The following is a 19,996-nucleotide window of genomic DNA, read 5'->3' on the forward strand; positions in this document are numbered from 1 at the left end:
TGGTGCAGGGATTATACAGTATATTGTACAGCATGGTGCAGGGATTATACAGTATATTGTACAGCATGGAGCAGGGGTTATACAATATATTGTACAGCATGGAGCAGGGGTTATACAGTATATTGTACAGCATGGAGCAGGGGTTATACAGTATATTGTACAGCATGGAGCAGGGGTTATACTGTATATTGTACAGCATGGAGCAGGGATTATACTGTATATTGTACAGCATGGTGCAGGGGTTATACAGTATATTGTACAGCATGGAGCAGGGGTTATACTGTATATTGTACAGCATGGTGCAGGGGTTATACAGTATATTGTACAGCATGGTGCAGGGATTATACAGTATATTGTACAGCATGGAGCAGGGGTTATACAGTATATTGTACAGCATGGAGCAGGGGTTATATTGTATATTGTACAGCATGGTGCAGGGGTTATACTGTATATTGTACAGCATGGAGCAGGGGTTATACTGTATATTGTACAGCATGGTGCAGGGGTTATACAGTATATTGTACAGCATGGTGCAGGGATTATACAGTATATTGTACAGCATGGAGCAGGGGTTATACAGTATTTTGTATAGCATGGAGCAGGGGTTATATTGTATATTGTACAGCATGGAGCAGGGGTTATACAGTATATTGTACAGCATGGTGCAGGGGTTATACAGTATATTGTACAGCATGGTGCAGGGGTTATACTGTATATTGTACAGCATGGTGCAGGGGTTATACAGTATATTGTACAGCATGGTGCAGGGGTTATACAGTATATTGTACAGCATGGAGCAGGGGTTATACAGTATATTGTACAGCATGGAGCAGGGGTTATACAGTATATTGTACAGCATGGAGCAGAGGTTATACAGTATATTGCATAGCATGTAGCAGGGGTTATACAGTATATTGTACAGCATGGAGCAGGGGTTATACAGTATATTGTACAGCATGGTGCAGGGGTTATACTGTATATTGTACAGCATGGAGCAGAGGTTATACAGTATATTGTACAGCATGGAGCAGGGGTTATACAGTATATTGTACAGCATGGAGCAGAGGTTATACACTATATTGTACAGCATGGAGCAGGGGTTATATTGTATATTGTATATTGCATAGCATGTAGCAGGGGTTATACAGTATATTGTACAGCATGGTGCAGGGGTTATACTGTATATTGTACAACATGGAGCAGAGGTTATACAGTATATTGTACAGCATGGAGCAGGGGTTATACAGTATATTGTACAGCATGGAGCAGAGGTTATACACTATATTGTACAGCATGGAGCAGGGGTTATATTGTATATTGTATATTGCATAGCATGTAGCAGGGGTTATACAGTATATTGTACAGCATGGTGCAGGGGTTATACAGTATATTGTACAGCATGGAGCAGGGGTTATACAGTATATTGTACAGCATGGTGCAGGGGTTATACTGTATATTGTACAGCATGGAGCAGAGGTTATACAGTATATTGTACAGCATGGAGCAGGGGTTATACAGTATATTGTACAGCATGGAGCAGAGGTTATACAGTATATTGTACAGCATGGAGCAGGGGTTATATTGTATATTGTATATTGCATAGCATGTAGCAGGGGTTATACAGTATATTGTACAGCATGGTGCAGGGGTTATACTGTATATTGTACAGCATGGAGCAGGGGTTATATTGTATATTGTATATTGCATAGCATGTAGCAGGGGTTATACAGTATATTGTACAGCATGGAGCAGGGGTTATACAGTATATTGTACAGCATGGAGCAGGGGTTATATTGTATATTGTATATTGCATAGCATGTAGCAGGGGTTATACAGTATATTGTACAGCATGGAGCAGGGGTTATACAGTATATTGTACAGCATGGAGCAGGGGTTATACTGTATTATACTGTATAGCATGATGTATGAACTATACTGTACATTGTAGAGCATGGTGTAGGGTTTATACTGTATACTGTATGACTGATGTGACTTATTATCTTATGTTACATTTTCAGATCGCCCACCTGTGATGGAGCTTCACCCAGCTGTAAGCCGACTCCTCTGAGCAGCTGCCAAGGCTTAAAGGGAACACTGGTGACCGGCTCCAGTGACTTAAAAAATTAAGCTTCCAACATACGCAAGTAGTTACGCAAATCATCCGGATTGCTGCTTTTTATCTCACTCCAATAGCATGTGAGACCAACGTTTGACCACATTCGCCTACGTCTCTTTGGTGGGTGACTGTAACTTTCAAGTCTACGACATGTAGTAAAAGCTGCAATGCACCGCACCGTCGTTCCATTATCGACATCTTGATATAATCCAAAATGTAAGAAGGAACAAAACACACCTTTGGGAGATGGTACTGTAGGTGCTACTGTAGGTAGTCTAAAACTTCTAAACACACCTTTGGGAGATGGTACTGTAGGTGGTACAGTAGGTAGTCCAAAAGAATTAGTAACATAGTACATAAGGCCGAAAAAAGACATCTGTCCATCCAGTTCGGCCTGTCTTCCTGCAAGTTGATGGTATGCCTCAAAACTTCTGAACACACCTTTTAATGACAACATACACCTTTGTCACACCTACCATTTCCCCTAAAGTCCACCTTCATGAGCTGTAATTGTGTGTAATAAATGCATTGACGAAAGATTAGCAAAATGATAACAAATTACCGATTTCTATAGCCATCATTGCTCTGTGTAATGTGAGCACTTTAGAACGCTAACGAATCGCTAACTATTCGATTGTCATCGGTACGAAATCTACTACCGTAATACAGCCCTAGGCCAACCAACGTTAGACAAAGACTGCGTAGCTGAAAATAGGGGCATGAACTGGGACACAATGAAGTGTGGGCTTGCAAGGCTAAATGGGCAAAACAATACATGAAACATACAATTTGCAGAAGAAGCAAGAGGTTGCACCTCCAAATATATACCAAATGTAGCCAAAACACACATTAAAATCCTGTGTAGAGTAATACCGTGGCTTGTGCGAGAATCCTCTCAATAATAATGTAGGCCCAAGCCATAATCAACAAAGCTATTACCTAAATTTGGATGATAAGCTGATGTAAAGTCATCACAGCACATGAACCGGACAACAGAAAAAAAACATCCATATCTGAACAATAAATCCCATATCCCAAGTCTGGGTGTGTGTTTTGGTTACAATAAAAATTATGGGGGGGATTTATTAATACTGGCGTTTTCCACACCGGTTTTAAATCCCTGCATTGCCGGAGGAAGCACCAAAGTTAGAAGACACAGGCCTCTACATAAGGCTGTGCAACAGATTGAACTGTACTCTAGCTCCCTTGCAGGCTTAGATTTAAGCCTTTTTCCATGCCAAAAACTGTTGTGGAAAATAACTAAGAAGGGCTTGCTGGCATACCCACTTAGTTCACCCATGCTGCGCGCCCTTTACACTCCACTTTGGAAAAGTGGCTTGAGTGGGGAAAAGCCGCAAATTTTATAGCATAAATGGCATGCGACAAAGTTTGCGACCTATTAGACCTAATAGATTAGTAAATGTTCCGCTATGTGATTTTTTTATATATCATCCCTTCCAACTGTCCTGTATCCGACAGTTGTCCCAGGAGTGCTGAGCTTAACTGTACTTCTATCCTTAAGATGCAAAGAATATTGAAAGCAATGGTGAAGCAGGGTGCCATCAGCTTCCACTAAGGGGGTATAACTATTGTGTGGGGGCCCAAGGGAGGCATACCTACTTTTTGGGGGCATTAAAAGGGTTTTCTGAGATTTTGATACTGATGACCTATCCTCAGGATTCGTCATCAGTATCTGATCGTGGGGGTCCGACACCCAGGACCTCCGCCGATCAGCTGTCAGAGAGGGCACTTATCCTCGTAAAACCCTTTTAAAGAGACTGGGTGGAATTTGGCATGTATAGATAGGCATTGGGAAGATATAGAGTAAATAGAGTCCACCTGTGTGTAATTTATTCTAAGTATAACTACAAACCGGATTCCAAAAAAGTTGGGACACTAAACAAATTGTGAATAAAAACTGAATGCAATGATGTGGAGATGGCAAATGTAGATGTAGAATGTAGATGACAGATCAAACGTTTAATCCGAGTAAATGTATCATTTTAAAGGAAAAATACGTTGATTCAAATTTTCACGGTATCAACAAATCCCCAAAAAGTTGGGACAAGTAGCAATAAGAGGCTGGAAAAAGTAAATTTGAGCATAACGAAGAGCTGGAAGACCAATTAACACTAATTAGGTCAATTGGCAACATGATTGGGTATAAAAAGAGCTTCTCAGAGTGGCAGTGTCTCTCAGAAGCCAAGATGGGTAGAGGATCACCAATTCCCACAATGTTGCGCAGAAAGATAGTGGAGCAATATCAGAAAGGTGTTACCCAGCGAAAAATTGCAAAGACTTTGCATCTATCATCATCAACTGTGCATAACATCATCCGAAGATTCAGAGAATCTGGAACAATCAATGTGCATAAGGGTCAAGGCCGTAAAACCATACTGGATGCCCGTGATCTCCGGGCCCTTAAACGACACTGCACCACAAACAGGAATGCTACTGTAAAGGAAATCACAGAATGGGCTCAGGAATACTTCCAGAAACCATTGTCAGTGAACACAATCCACCGTGCCATCCGCCGTTGCCAGCTGAAACTCTACAGTGCAAAGAAGAAGCCATTTCTAAGCAAGATCCACAAGCTCAGGCGTTTTCACTGGGCCAGGGATCATTTAAAATGGAGTGTGGCAAAATGGAAAACTGTTCTGTGGTCAGACGAGTCACGATTCGAAGTTCTTTTTGGAAATCTGGGACGCCATATCATCCGGACCAAAGAGGACAAGGACAACCCAAGTTGTTATCAACGCTCAGTTCAGAAGCCTGCATCTCTGATGTTATGGGGTTGCATGAGTGCGTGTGGCATGGGCAGCTTGCATGTCTGGAAAGGCACCATCAATGCAAAAAAATATATTCAGGTTCTAGAACAACATATGCTCCCATCCAGACGTCATCTATTTCAGGGAAGACCCTGCATTTTTCAACAAGATAATGCCAGACCACATTCTGCATCAATCACAACATCATGGCTGCGTAGGAGAAGGATCCGGGTACTGAAATAGCCAGTCTGCAGTCCAGATCTTTCACCTATAGAGAACATTTGACGCATCATAAAGAGGAAGGTGCAACAAAGAAGGCCCAAGACGATTGAACAGTTAGAGGCCTGTATTAGACAAGAATGGGAGAGCATTCCTATTTCTAAACTTGAGAAACTGGTCTCCTCGGTCCCCAGACGTCTGTTGAGTGTTGTAAGAAGAAGGGGAGATGCCACACAGTGGTGAAAATGGCCTTGTCCCAACTTTTTGGGGATTTGTTGACACCATGAAATTCTGATTCAACATATTTTTCTCTTAAAATGGTACATTTTCTCAGTTTAAACTTTTGTTCCGTGATTTATGTTCTATTCTGAATAAAATATTAGAAGTTGGCACCTCCACATCATTGCAATCAGTTTTTATTCACGATTTGTATAGTGTCCCAACTTTTTGGGAATCCGGTTTGTACATACAGCTGTTCTGTGAAGGCCTCAGAGGTTTGTTAGAGAACATTAGTGATCAAACAGCATCATGGAAACCAAGGAACTCACCAGACAGGTCAGGGATAAAGTTTTAGAGAAGTGTAAAGCAGGGTTAATTTGTAAAAAAAAAATAGCTCTAGCTCTGAACATCTTACAGAGCACTGTTCAATCCATCATCCAAAAATAGGAGGAGTATGGCACAACTGCAATCCTACTAAGACATGGCAGTCCACCTAAACTAACAGCCCACGCAAGGAGAGCACTATTTAGAGAAGCAACCAAGAGGCCCATAGTCACTCTGGAGGAGCTGCAGAGATCTACAGCTCAGGTGGGAGAATCTGTCCACAGGACAACTATTAGTCGTGTACTCCACAAATCGGGCCTTTATGGCAGTGTGGCCATTTTTTTATGCAAGCCATAAGAAGTCCCATTTGAACATTGCCACAAGCCATGTAGAGGACACAGCAAACATGTGGAAAAAGTCGTTCTAGTCAGATGAGACCAAAGTTTAACTTTTTGCCCTAAATGCATAACGTTATGTGTGGTGAAAAACTAACAATGCCCATCACCCTGAACACACCATCCCAACCATGAAACATGGTGGAGGTATTATGCCATGGGGATACTTTTCTTCAGCAGGGACAAGGAAGCTGTCCAGAGTTGATGGGAAGAAGGATGGCCCTAAATACAGGGCAATCCTGCAGGAAAACCTGGTAGAGGCTGCAAAAGACTTGAGACTGCGTCGGAGGTTCACCTTCCAGCAGGACAACGACCCTAAACATCCAGCCAGGGCTACAATGGAACGGTTTAGATAAATGCATATTCATGTGTTAGAATGGCCCAGTCAAAGTCCAGACCTAAACGAAATTAAGAATCTGTATCAAGACTTGCAAATTGCTGTTCACAGATACTCTCCATCTAACCTGAAATCTATTTTGCAAAGACGAATGGGCATAACGTTCAGCCTCTAGATGTGCAAAGATGGTAGAGACCTAGCCCAAAAGACTTTCAGTTGTGATTGCAGCGAAAGGTGGTCCTACAAAGTATTGACTTAGGGGGGCTAAATACAAATGCACGTCACACTTTCCAGATTTTATTAAAAAAAATTAAAAAACATGTATCATTTTCTTTTCACTTCACACACAATTGCTACTTTGTATTGGTCTATCACATAAAATCCCAATACAATGCATATGTCTCAAAAGTGTCTAACCCTGCACCACATCTATCATCCTGCCTGAGGCACTGTGATAAATCGGGTGCAGATCTAGACAGACTACCGCAGTTTATGCCATCTACGAGATTAGTAAATCTACCCCACTGTCCCTATTACAGCACTGCACTACTGGAGCACTAGACAAGAAGTGTTGAGAATGTTTTTCTGCTCCATAATTACAGATGAGAGACTTTATACATCGCTTCTGGTAGACCTTCTAGAAATTACATGTCAGTCTCTGTTTCCAGGTAGAAAACCAGTGATTGAAAGCACAGTAGAAAAACAACTCACTAGACTATTTCTTCTCCAGTCAGGAAATCCATCTACGAGTCTAGGGCTCCACTAAATGACAATTAATGAAGGATCTGCGAGTCTTCTCTTCACTGGAATCATTTATATGTAATTAAACATCAGGATTTATGAAAGTTCAATAAAGAATTAGAAGATAAAATCAAACTCCGGTTTATTTATCAGCTTCAAAATGAGTATGGAAAAAATTATTCAGCACGTAAAAAACATTTTGGCCGTTTAATATATTCATTGATACAAAATAACAAAAGGGGGTTAGTCAAAACATTTCAATGCGCAGGTGCACATTCATGGCTGAAAGCACAAAAGAAAAAACAAACAATGTAACAGAAAACAAAATAAATACAAATTATATATACACTGCCTGTCTAAAACAAAAGTTGCCACCTGGATTTAACTAAGCAAATAGTTCTGAGCCTCCTATTGGATAATTACTGCATGGGCGATTATCTTTCAGCTGCAACAAGTTATTTAACCCCAACTGGTGCAATAAGTTGCTTCTCATTTCTTAAACAACCATGTGGAAAGACACATCTTGTGGTTGTGGAAAAGATGTTAGTCTGTTTGAGAAGGGTCAAATCATTGGCATGCATCAAGCAGAGAAAACATCTAAGGAGATTGCAGAAACTACTAAAATTGGGTTAAGAACTGTCCAACACATTATTAAAATCTGGAAGGATAGTGGGGACCCATCGGATTCGAGGAAGAAAATTGACGGGACAAAAATCCTGAATGATGGTGATCACTTAAAAGTTTGGTGAAATCAAATCGAAGAAAAACAACAGTAGAACTCAGGGCTATGTTTAATAGTGAAAGTAAGAGCATTTCCACACGCACAATGCGAAGGGAACTCAAGGGATTGGGACTGAACAGCTGTGTAGCCGTAAGAAAACCACAAATCAGTGAGGCAAACCAGAAAAAAAGGCTTTAATTTGCTAGGGATCATAAAGATTGGACTCTGGAGCAATGGAAGAAGGTCATGTGGTCTGATGAGTCCAGATTTACCCTGTTCTAGAGTGATGGGCGCATCAGGGTAAGAAGAGAGGCAGATGAAGTTATGCACCTATCATGCCTAGTTCCTACTGTACAAGCCTGTGGGGGCAGTGCTATGATCTGGGGTTGCTGCAGTTGGTCAGGTCTAGGTTCAGCAACAGTATGTGCTCCAAGAATGAGGTCAGCTGACTACCTGAACATACTGAATGACCAGGTTATTCCATCAATGGATTTGTTCTTCCCTGATGGCACGGGCTTATTCCAAGATGACAATGCCAGGATACATCGGGCTCAAATTGTGAAAGAGTGGTTCAGGGAGCATGAGACATCATTGTCACACATGAATTGGCCACCAGAGTTCAGACCTTAATCCCATTGAGAATCTTTGGGATGTGCTGGAGAAGGCTTTGCGCAGCAGTCAGACTCTACCATCGTCAATGCAAGATCTTGGTGAAAAATGTATGCAACTCTGGATGGAAATAAATCTTGTGACATTGCAGAAGCTGATCGAAACAATGCCACAGCGAATGCGTGCCGGAATCAAAGCTAAAAGCGGTCCAACAAAAATATTTTTGGTGGCGACTTTTTGGGGGGCGGGCAGTGTATATACAGTCCTGATCAAAAGTTTAAGACCACTTGAAAAATGGCAAAAAATCATATTTAGCATGGCTGGATCTTAACAATGTTCCAAGTAGAGCTTCAACATGCCACAAGAAGAAATGGGAGTGAGACAATAAACTGAAACAGGCTGTTTTTCAGCTGATCAAAAGTTTAGGACCACACCTCCAAAAAAAAAAAAAACTAAACCCCGCCCAAAACAGAAATCCAACTTCCAAACATGAACTCAGTAATGAGTAGCTCCGCCGGTATTGTTTATCACTTAAAAAATTTGTTTCGGCATGCTCGATGCAATCGTTTCCATAAGGTGAGTGGGAACATTTCTCCAAGTGGTGAAGATGGCCGCACGAAGGCCATCTACTGTCTGGAACTGTTGTCCATTTTTGTAAACTTCCCTTGCCATCCATCCCGAAAGGTTCTCAGTTGGATTTAGATCAGGGGAACACGCAGGATGGGCCAAAAGAGTGATGTTATTCTCCTGGAAGAAGTCCCTTGTCCTGCGGGCATTGTGTACTGTAGCGTTGTCCTGTTAAAAAACCCAGTCGTTACCAAACAGACGAGGGCCCTCAGTCATGAGGAATGCTCTCTGCAACATCTGGACATAGCCAGTGGCCGTTTGACGCCCCTGCACTTCCTGAAGCTCCATTGTTCCACTGAAGAAAAAAGGACCCCAGACCATTATGGCGCCCCCTCCACTGTGGCTGCATAGAAAACATCTCTGTGGGATCTGCTTGTCATGCCAGTAACGTTGGAAACCATCAGGACCATCAAGGTTAAATTTTTCTCTCATCAGAGAATAAAACTTTCTTCCACCTTTGAATGTCCCATGTTTGGTGCTCTCTTGCAAAGTCCAAACGAGCAGTTCTGTGGCGTTCAAGGAGACAAGGTCTTTGAAGACGTTTTTTGTTTTTGAAGCCCTTCAGTCTCAGATCTTCAGCCGTCTGATGGTTATGGGGCTGCAGTCAGCACCAGTAAGGGCCTTAATTTGGGTCGAGGATCGCCCAGTGTCTTGACGGACAGCCAATTGGATCCTCCGGCTCAGTGCTGATGAAATTTTTTGGGGTCTTTCACTTGACTTTTTTGTTCCATAATCCTCAGGATTATTTAAGAAATTCCAAATGACTGTCTTACTGCGTCCCACCTCAGCAGCGATGGCGCGCTGTGAGAGACCCTGCTTATGCAGTTCAACAACCCGACCACGTTCAAAAAGGGAGAGTTTTTTGCCTTTGCCATCACAATGTGTGACAATAAATCCACATCTTTGCACAGATTTGGCCTTTTAAAGGCATGTGGTCCTAAAATTTTGATCAGCTGAAAAACAGCCTGTTTCAGTTTAATCGTTGTTTTCAATTAATTGAATGCTCAAAAAATGTTTTGTCTTACTCTCATTTCTTCTTGTTGCATGTTGAAGCTCTACTTGGAACCTTGTTAAGATCCAACAATGTAAAATATGATTTTTTGCCATTTTTCAAGTGGTCTTAAACTTTTGATCAGGACTGTATATGAGTGCCATAGAAAATATACTAGTACTAATGCTATGCTCATTATGCAACGGGCAGCCTCCCCTAGGGCCTTCTATATATATCGCGTCCCAGGTGTAGGAATGCCGATTGGTATAGTGCGGCCTAAAATGTCCCCTCATGTGTGTCACGGTGCTCCTACCTGGATACAGCTGGACCCCAGGCTTTGGCTCTCAAGCAATAAATAGGGGGGAAAATGTAGGGATCTGAAAGAAAGATTGATACCAGACCTTGTATGTAGTTGAACAGCAGCTTTACTTTGCATAAACATTCTCCAAAATGGTTTACAAACTTTGTCTTGGTCCCAGCAGGCTTTAGAATTAAAAGGCAGGCAAACTCGACTCTGCTGCATCTGTTTCTCTCTGGCTCTGCTGTACTGACAGGCTGACTGTATGACTTTTCTTCTGCTGTATGCTGCACTTCTCTTTGTATGGTCTGTCTCTAGATTAGGCCAGGGAACTTTCCTCCTGGCTCCTGAGACTCTAAGCTTTGGCCTTTATGGCCAGCAGAACTGAGGGTGCTCTGGCTGGCTTAGGCACTTTCAGCAGAGACAAGCTCCCTGCACACCTGTCCCCTAGCAAGAGATAAGCTAGACTAACTCTTACTGATCCCCACCCTTCCTGCAGGAAGTGGGACTAGCCCGCTCCTCCACAGAAGGGGGGTTAGAACGGAATGGAAGGTTCCATTCTATCTACATACAGCTCTGCCATTTTTGCTGCCACCTGCTGGTGAACCAGGCACATTACATGAACAGTTACATAGAAATATTAGCATTGCACCATATAAAGGACCTGGATAGAAATACACAGATGACATTATATTAGCCCATTGTCACGGCGGACGTACACTTTGTACAAAAGATAACACACCAACCAGGCTCTGGACGAGAGACAGGGGAAGGGTCACCTCCTAGCTTATCCCTGACCTCTTTCCCTGCACTGCTCAGCCCACAGCAGACCTTGAAGGTAGGTGTGCTAGTGTCCTCCAGCCTGGGCTGACAAAAACCCTGAACTCCCTAAGATGGTGAAGTGGGGAGATAGGAGCAGTCTGCTCGCACAGAACCTGGATGGAATAGAAGACACAAACAACCGAACTAGAAATGACACTTATCTCTGAGAGCAGGAACTGACAGCCAACCTTCCCTCCTAGCTTCCCAGACAAGAATGAACAGTATAATCCGCTCAGGGCACTGGGCAGTGTGCTATTTAAACTAATGTCCCCACCCAGTGCACCTGATGAGAGGCGGATTCAGCACGGCTCCAAAGCAACCACTAAACTTGTGCTGCAATCCTGGCCAAACTCCGTACAACGTCAGAGTGGGGCATGACACCCATTAGAGATAGTAGCTGGGGTGTTACAATTATATAAATTAATTAATTAGCTATATACTACCTCTTTTGGTGCCAGACTGGCCTCCATTAAATTCAGGGAATGCAGGTTCCACATGCATGCTGAGCCCACTCTATGTTTTACCTCTCCTGGTGCCAAATGACCTCCAATCAATACACGGAGAGCAGGCTACAGATTTATACTTTCACTAATTAAAATCAGCCTGTAGGAGAGACAGGTTAGTTAGGAGTGCCCAACCAAATCTTTGAATGCAGACTGCAAAAAAAAGGGGGGTAGTATTTAGGCCTCTTTCACTAAAACAAGTTTTCCGCTGCAAATTAATTTCTATGGGTCTGTGTACGTGAGTGTTGTTTTTCACGCATTATTTCTGCATTACGTGAAAGTCACAGCATGTTCTATATTCTGTGTTTTTCACGCAGCTCCGGTCCCATAGAAGTGAATAGGGCTTCTGCGAAAAAACATGTGTGAAAAACGCATCAAAAGCTGATTGCACCTGCTCAGAAAAAACTGAAACACTGAATGCAATCGCAGCCAAAACTGACTGAACTTTCGTGCAAAACCATCCGTTATTTTCCTGAACAGATCCTGAGAATCCATAAGGCTCGCATGAAAGAGGCCATTAGCGTAGATTCCTGTCCTAAAGAGATTGCCTTGCCGGGGCGGACAGGCACTAATGATTTTGTTAAAAATGTATTTGCCAAGAATCTCACATATATAATGAGCATAGCATTGGCATTACATTTTCTATAGAAAGTATGGCACTATTTTATTGTATTTTTTTCATTTGTGTTTGCAAAGTGCTGTTGCTTTGTGTTTTGTTTTTTTGCTTTTCTGCATCCAAATTGCAAGAGCTCCACTATATGGCTAAAAATATGTGGACACCTGACCATAACACCTGTATGAGCTTGGACATCTCATTCTAAAAATAAAGTAATACGTTTATCAGATAAAACACCAGGTATAAGAGTGTCCTCCTTTTTATAATATTTATCTCATTCTAAAACCATCGGCATTAATATAGAGTTGGTCTCCCCTTTTGCGGCTATAACAACTTGCATACTTTTAGGGAAGACTTTCCACAACATTTTGGATTGTGTCTATATGAATTCTTACCCATTCAACCAAAAGACCATGTGTGAGGTCATACACTGATGATGAGGGAGAAGGTCTAGCTCACAATCATCCTACTAGTTCATCCCAAAGGTGTTGGATGTGGTTGAGGTCAGTAGTCAAGCCATTTAAAGGGGTTGCCTCACCTCAAATATTGGAGGCATATCACTAGGATATGCCACAAATGTCAGATAGGTGCGGCGGGTCCCATCTCTTTGTGGCCACCCTCCATTTATTTCTATGAGAGTGCCTAAAATAGACACTCTCTATTTCTGGAAGTTCCATAGAAGTGAAGAGAGTGGTATCCGCCAAAAGGTGCCAAGCCACTACAAAACAACAAAATGGCATGATCCCTCTTTACCTTATTTGACAAAAGGCAGGGTATATTATGGTACTTCGTGTTCTCCAGGCATCCACCAAACCCAAATTAATCTGCTAGTCAACTAGATACTGAAACCTGATTCAACACTCCAGGGTACAAATTTCTAGTGACAACATGCTTTACAGTACTCCAGCCAACACTTGGCATTGTGTGATCTTAGGCTTGTGTTCAGCTGCTCCGCCATGGACACCCATTTCACGAAGCTCCCAACACACGGTATAATTTTCCATAACATGCTCTCCAGCAGTTGATAGCCCTGCTCTGGGAGTTTTTCAGGTTTACACCTTCATGGCTCAGTTGTTACTATCTTCTTCCACTTTACAATAATAGCAGTGACAGGTGACCAGGGCAGATCGCATCAGAAATTTCACAAACTGACTTTTGGGGTATTTTTTATGATTGCATAATTTTTTTAGATGGTCTTTATTTAAAATGTTCAGCTGTTTCTGAGCTACTTGTGTTAAAAATGTAGTCTATTTGTAAGTTTCTTTGAATCCCATCATCTGACTGCTCATGTGTAGCTCATATCTCTGATATCCTTACCTCATAAACACCTATTTAACAGAAAGTGACAACTTGCAAATAGACTGATTTTTAACCCCTGTAACTCATAAATGGCAGAATTTTAAAAAAAGACCAATTGAAAAAATGATTTTTAGACAAGAACTTGTAAAATGCAGTCATAAAAAATGCCTCGAAGCTGTCCATAGCCTTTAAGACAAAGGTGGCATCCTAGGCCAAAGATACATTTTAAATCATTGATCTTCTCACCACGACCTATACTACCACTGTTCTTCTATTGAGATTGCATGGCTGTGTGCTTGAGTTTACCTAGAACCCCCAAATTATATTTTTGCCTATTGAACCCTCACAGCTCTTGATGCCTGACATAACTTATCTAAGGAAAAAACTGTGTAATTTGGACAACTTGTCTAATCCATGTGCTCTCCACATCACTGTCCACCAGGCTCTGTAGACTTTGGATGGATCCTGTTGATATCAGAGGACAATAATTGCAGATTTTCAGCAGGTTTTATTTCTAGAGTTGTGGACGCTAAAAAGAAACAAAAAAAGCTTTATTAACCACTTCAACCCCGCTAGCTAAAACCCCCTTCATGACCAGGCCACTTTTTACACTTCTGCACTACACTACTTTCACCGTTTATCGCTCGGTCATGCAACTTACCACCCAAATGAATTTTCCCTCCTTTTCTTCTCACTAATAGAGCTTTCATTTGGTGGTATTTTATTGCTGCTGACATTTTTATTTTTTTTGTTATTAATCAAAATGTAACGATTTTTTTGCAAAAAAATGACATTTTTCACTTTCAGCTGTAAAATTTTGCAAAAAAAACGACATCCATATATACATTTTTCACCAAATTTATTGTTCTACATGTCTTTGATATAAAAAAAAATGTTTGGGCAAAAAAAAATGGTTTGGGTAAAAGTTATAGTGTTTACACACTATGGTACAAAAATGTGAATTTCCGCTTTTTGAAACAGCTCTGACTTTCTGAGCACCTGTCATGATTCCTGAGGTTCTACAATGCCCAAACAGTAGAAAAACCCCACAAATGACCCCATTTCGGAAAGTAGACACCCTAAGGTATTCGCTGATGGGCATTGTGAGTTCATAGAACTTTTTATTTTTTGTCACAAGTTAGCGGAAAATGATGAATTTTTATTATTATTATTTTTTCCTTACAAAGTCTCATATTCCACTAACTTGCGACAAAAAATTAAAAATTCTAGGAACTCGCCATGCCCCTCACGGAATACCTTGGGGTGTCTTCTTTCCAAAATGGGGTCACTTGTGGCGTAGTTATACTGCCCTGGCAATTTAGGGGCCCAAATGTGTGAGAAGTACCTTGCAATCAAAATGTGTAAAAAATGGCCTGCGAAATCCGAAAGGTGCACTTTGGAATGTGTGCCCCTTTGCCCACCTTGGCTGCAAAAAAGTGTCACACATCTGGTATCGCCGTACTCAGGAGAAGTTGGGGAATGTGTTTTGGGGTGTCATTTTACATATACCCATGCTGGGTGAGAGAAATATCTTGGCAAAAGACAACTTTTCCCATTTTCTTATACAAAGTTGGCATTTGACCAAGATGTTTATCTCACCCAGCATGGGTATATGTAAAATGACACCCCAAAACACATTCCCCAACTTCTCCTGAGTACGGCGATACCAGATGTGTGACACTTTTTTGCAGCCAAGGTGGGCAAAGAGGCACATATTCCAAAGTGCACCTTTCGGATTTCGCAGGCCATTTTTTACAGATTTTGATTGCAAAGTACTTCTCACACATTTGGGCCCCTAAATTGCCAGGGCAGTATAACTACCCCACAAGTGACCCCATTTTGGAAAGAAGACACCCCAAGGTATTCCGTGAGGGGCATGTGCGAGTTCCTAGAATTTTAAATTTTTTTGTCACAAGTTAGCGGAAAATGATGATTTATTATAATTATTTTTTTCTTAGAAAGTCTCATATTCCACTAACTTGCGACAAAAAAATAAAAAATTCTAGGAACTCGCCATGCCCCTCACGGAATACCTTGGGGTGTCTTCTTTCCAAAATGGGGTCACTTGTGGCGTAGTTATACTGCCCTGGCAATTTAGGGGCCCAAATGTGTGAGAAGTACCTTGCAATCAAAATGTGTAAAAAATGGCCTGCGAAATCCGAAAGGTGCACTTTGGAATGTGTGCCCCTTTGCCCACCTTGGCTGCAAAAAAGTGTCACACATCTGGTATCGCCGTACTCAGGAGAAGTTGGGGAATGTGTTTTGGGGTGTCATTTTACATATACCCATGCTGGGTGAGAGAAATATCTTGGCAAAAGACAACTTTTCCCATTTTCTTATACAAAGTTGGCATTTGACCAAGATGTTTATCTCACCCAGCATGGGTATATGTAAAATGACACCCCAAAACACATTCCCCAGCTTCGCCTGAGTACGGCGATACCAGATGTGTGACACTTTTGCGCATCTAGGCTGCAAAAGTGCCCAAATTCCTTTTAGTAGGGCATTTTTAGACATTTGGATCCCAGACGTCTTCTCACGCTTTAGGGCCCCTAAAAAGCCAGGGCAGTATAAATACCCCACATGTGACCCCACTTTGGAAAGAAGACACCCCAAGGTATTCAATGAGGGGCATGGCGAGTTCATAGAAATGTATTTTTTTGGCATAAGTTAGCGGAAATTGATTTTTTATTTTTTTTTCTCACTAAGTATCACTTTCTGCTAACTTAGGACAAAAATTTAAATCTTTCATGGACTCAATATGCCCCTCAGCGAATACCTTGGGGTGTCTTCTTTCCAAAATGGGGTCAGTTGTGGGGTGTTTGTACTGCCCTGGCATTTGAGGGTCTCCGCAATCATTACATGTATGGCCAGCATTAGGAGTTTCTGCTATTCTCCTTATATTGAGCATACAGGTAATGAGATTTTTTTTTCCGTTCAGCCTCCGGGCTGAAAGAAAAAAATGAACGGCACAGATTTCTTCATTCGCATCGATCAATGTGGATGAAAAAATCTCTGCCAAAAAAAAAAAATGGAGGGGAAAGGCGTCTGCCAGGACATAGGAGCTCCGCCCAACATCCATACCCACTTAGCTCGTATGCCCTGGCAAACCAGATTTCTCCATTCACATCAATCGATGTGGATGAATAAATCATTGCCGGGATTTTTATTTTTTTTTTACATACAAAGTGTTTGCCAAAGCATAGGAACGCCGCCTCCTCCTCAGCTCGTATGCATTGGCAAACGTATCTGTTACTGCAGAGTAGAAATCTCGTCTTGTAGCGCAGCATACACCGACTTGCGTGTAATCTGACAGCAGCGCAATGCTTCTGTCAGAATGCACATCAGTGCTGCAGCTAGTCGATCGGTTGGTCCACCTGGAAGGTAAAAAAAGAAAAAAAAAAAAGAAAAAAACAGGCCGCAACGCAATAATTTTATTAACTTTGGAACAGAACATATAAACTTTAACTTTTTGAACTAAACATTAACCTTTTTGCTTACTGGTGTTTTTTTTTAGTTTTTTTTTACCTTTATAGAACAAACCTCTCCTTCCCCATGGGTCAATGTGCAAAGCGCAAATTGCCCAAAGATGTGGCGAAGTGCGTTATGCACTTTGTCCCAGGTGAAAGGAGACGTTTGCAGCAGCTGTGTGAGTGAATGGGCCCTAATAGCCCTGTGTGCCTGTCCTGGTGAGATGATCCCTATGCTAGGTGTACCTGTCTGTGGTACTTCCGGAAACACTCCCCTAAGCATAGGGCAGGGTGGTCAGGACAGTCAGGACAGAAATAGCGGGTGTCACGCCTTATTCCACTCCTGCTACAGACACAACATTTTTTTCGGGGTGGTGGTCGGTTTGAGGTACCAGGAACGACACTGGGGAAATGTCGCTCGTGTAGACGGCTAACTACACTGGTGGATGGGGCCACGGAACCTCCTGGGTACAGGAGGTTTGCGATGATCTCTTCCTGAAATTTGAGGAAGGATCCAGTTCTCCCAGCCTTACTGTAGAGAACAAAACTATTATACAGAGCCAATTGAATTAGGTATACAGACACCTTCTTATACCAGCGTCTGGTTCTGCGGGAAACTAAATACGGAGACAACATCTGGTCATTGAAGTCCACCCCTCCCATGTGAAGATTATAGTCGTGGACTGAGAGGGGCTTTTCAATGACACGGGTTGCTCGCTCAATTTGTATTGTCGTGTCTGCGTGAATGGAGGAGAGCATGTAAACGTCACGCTTGTCTCTCCATTTCACCGCGAGCAGTTCTTCGTTACACAGTGCGGCCCTCTGCCCCCTTGCAAGACGGGTGCTAACGAGCCGTTGGGGGAAGCCCGCGCGAACTAGTCGTTACACAGTGCGGCCCTCTGCCCCCTTGCAAGACGGGTGCTAACGAGCCGTTGGGGGAAGCCCGTGCGACTAGTTCGCGCGGTACCACAGGCGCCAATCCGTTCTAGAAACAAATGCCTAAAGAGGGCCACACTTGTGTAGAAATTGTCCACATAAAGATGGTACCCCTTGCTGAATAAGGGTGACACCAAGTCCCAGACTATCTTCCCACTGCTCCCCAGGTAGTCAGGGCAACCGACCGGCTCCAGGGTCTGATCTTTTCCCTCATAGACACGAAATTTGTGGGTATAGCCTGTGGCCCTTTCACAGAGCTTATGCAATTTGACCCCATACCGGGCGCGCTTGCTTGGGATGTATTGTTTGAAGCCAAGGCGCCCGGTAAAATGTATCAGGGACTCGTCTACGCAGATGTTTTGCTCTGGGGTATACAAATCTGCAAATTTCTGGTTGAAATAGTCTATGAGGGGCCGAATTTTGTGGAGCCGGTCAAAAGCAGGGTGGCCTCTGGGATGGGAGGTGCTGTTATCACTAAAGTGCAGGAAACGCAGGATGGTCTCAAATCGTGTCCTGGACATAGCAGCAGAGAACATGGGCATGTGATGAATTGGGTTCGTGGACCAATATGACCGCAATTCATGCTTTTTAGTTAGACCCATGTTGAGGAGGAGGCCCAAAAAAATTGAAACTTGGACTGGTTTCCACCGGAAAGGCTGGGCATAAAAGCTTCCCGGGTTAGCGGTTATAAATTGTGTGGCATACCGATTTGTTTCTGCCACAACTAAGTCTAAGAGCTCCGCAGTCAAGAACAGCTCAAAAAATCCCAGGGCCGAACCGATTTGAGCTGTCTCAACCCGAACTCCAGACTGGGCGGTGAAAGGGGGAACTACAGGTGCGGCTGAAGTTGGGGACTGCCAATCAGGGTTTGCCAGCACCTCAGGGATTTTAAGGGCTCTACGGGCACGTCTTTGCGGTGGCTGCGACGGGGTCACTACTGCACGTGCCACCGTACCAGCTTCAACTGCCCTTCTGGTGCTCGCTACTTCACCAGGTTGTACGGCAGTGCTGGTACTAGGTCCAGGGAGGGCTGCGCTGCTGGTGTATGCCTCACCACGTAATCCGACAGCACCAGCCCCACTCTGCTGCTCTTGAAGCGGATCCTGCGCAACCTGCGGTCTAGCGACACGGGGCCGAGTACGCCTGGTGCTATCAGGGACCTCAGCCTCCTCGTCCGAACTTTGGGTCAGAGAGCCACTGCTTTCTACAGGTTCATATTCTGACCCGCTAAATTCATCAGATGAGGGTTCCCACTCCTCATCCGACTGGGTCAGAAGCCTGTAGGCCTCTTCAGAAGAATACCCCCTGTTTAACATTTGGGCAACTAAATTTAGGGGTATTCCCTGAGACTACCCAAGAAAAAAAAGCAAGCCTGTCTTACAAATGGGAGTCTAGCGAAGTACCGGAGGCCGCTGCGGTTGATAAAAAATATCAAAACTGCTTTTTTTATCTCTGGAGTGCGTGTAAAGTGAATGTGCAGTGATCAAAAAAAAATATTTTTTGTTACTGCGGTGGGGCGGGCGTGGGTGAACGCACGTGTGGGCGACCGATCAGGCCTGATCGGGCAAACAGTGCGTTTTGGGTGGAGGGCGTACCTAAAGTGACACTAATACAATTATAGATCTGACCGTGATCAGTTTTGATCACTTCCAGATACTATAAAAGTACAAATGCTGATTAGCGATACGCTAATCAGCGAATAACGGACTGCGGTGCGGTGGGCTGGGCGCTAACCGATCCCTAAACTACCTAACCAAGGGGCCTAAGCTATACCTAAAACCTAACGGTCAATACCAGTGGAAAAAAAAAGTGACAGTTTGCACTGATCACTTTTTTCCTTTCACTAGTGATTGACAGGGGCGATCAAAGGGGTGATCAAAGGGTTAATTGGGGTTCAGGGGGGTGATCTGGGGCTAGTATGTGGTGTTGGTGGGTACTCACTGTGAAGCCTGCTCCTCTGCTGGATCCAACCGACGAAAAGAACC

This window comes from Bufo gargarizans, chromosome 3 (assembly GCF_014858855.1).
Source record: "Bufo gargarizans isolate SCDJY-AF-19 chromosome 3, ASM1485885v1, whole genome shotgun sequence".
In the NCBI taxonomy this organism is placed as follows: domain Eukaryota; kingdom Metazoa; phylum Chordata; class Amphibia; order Anura; family Bufonidae; genus Bufo; species Bufo gargarizans.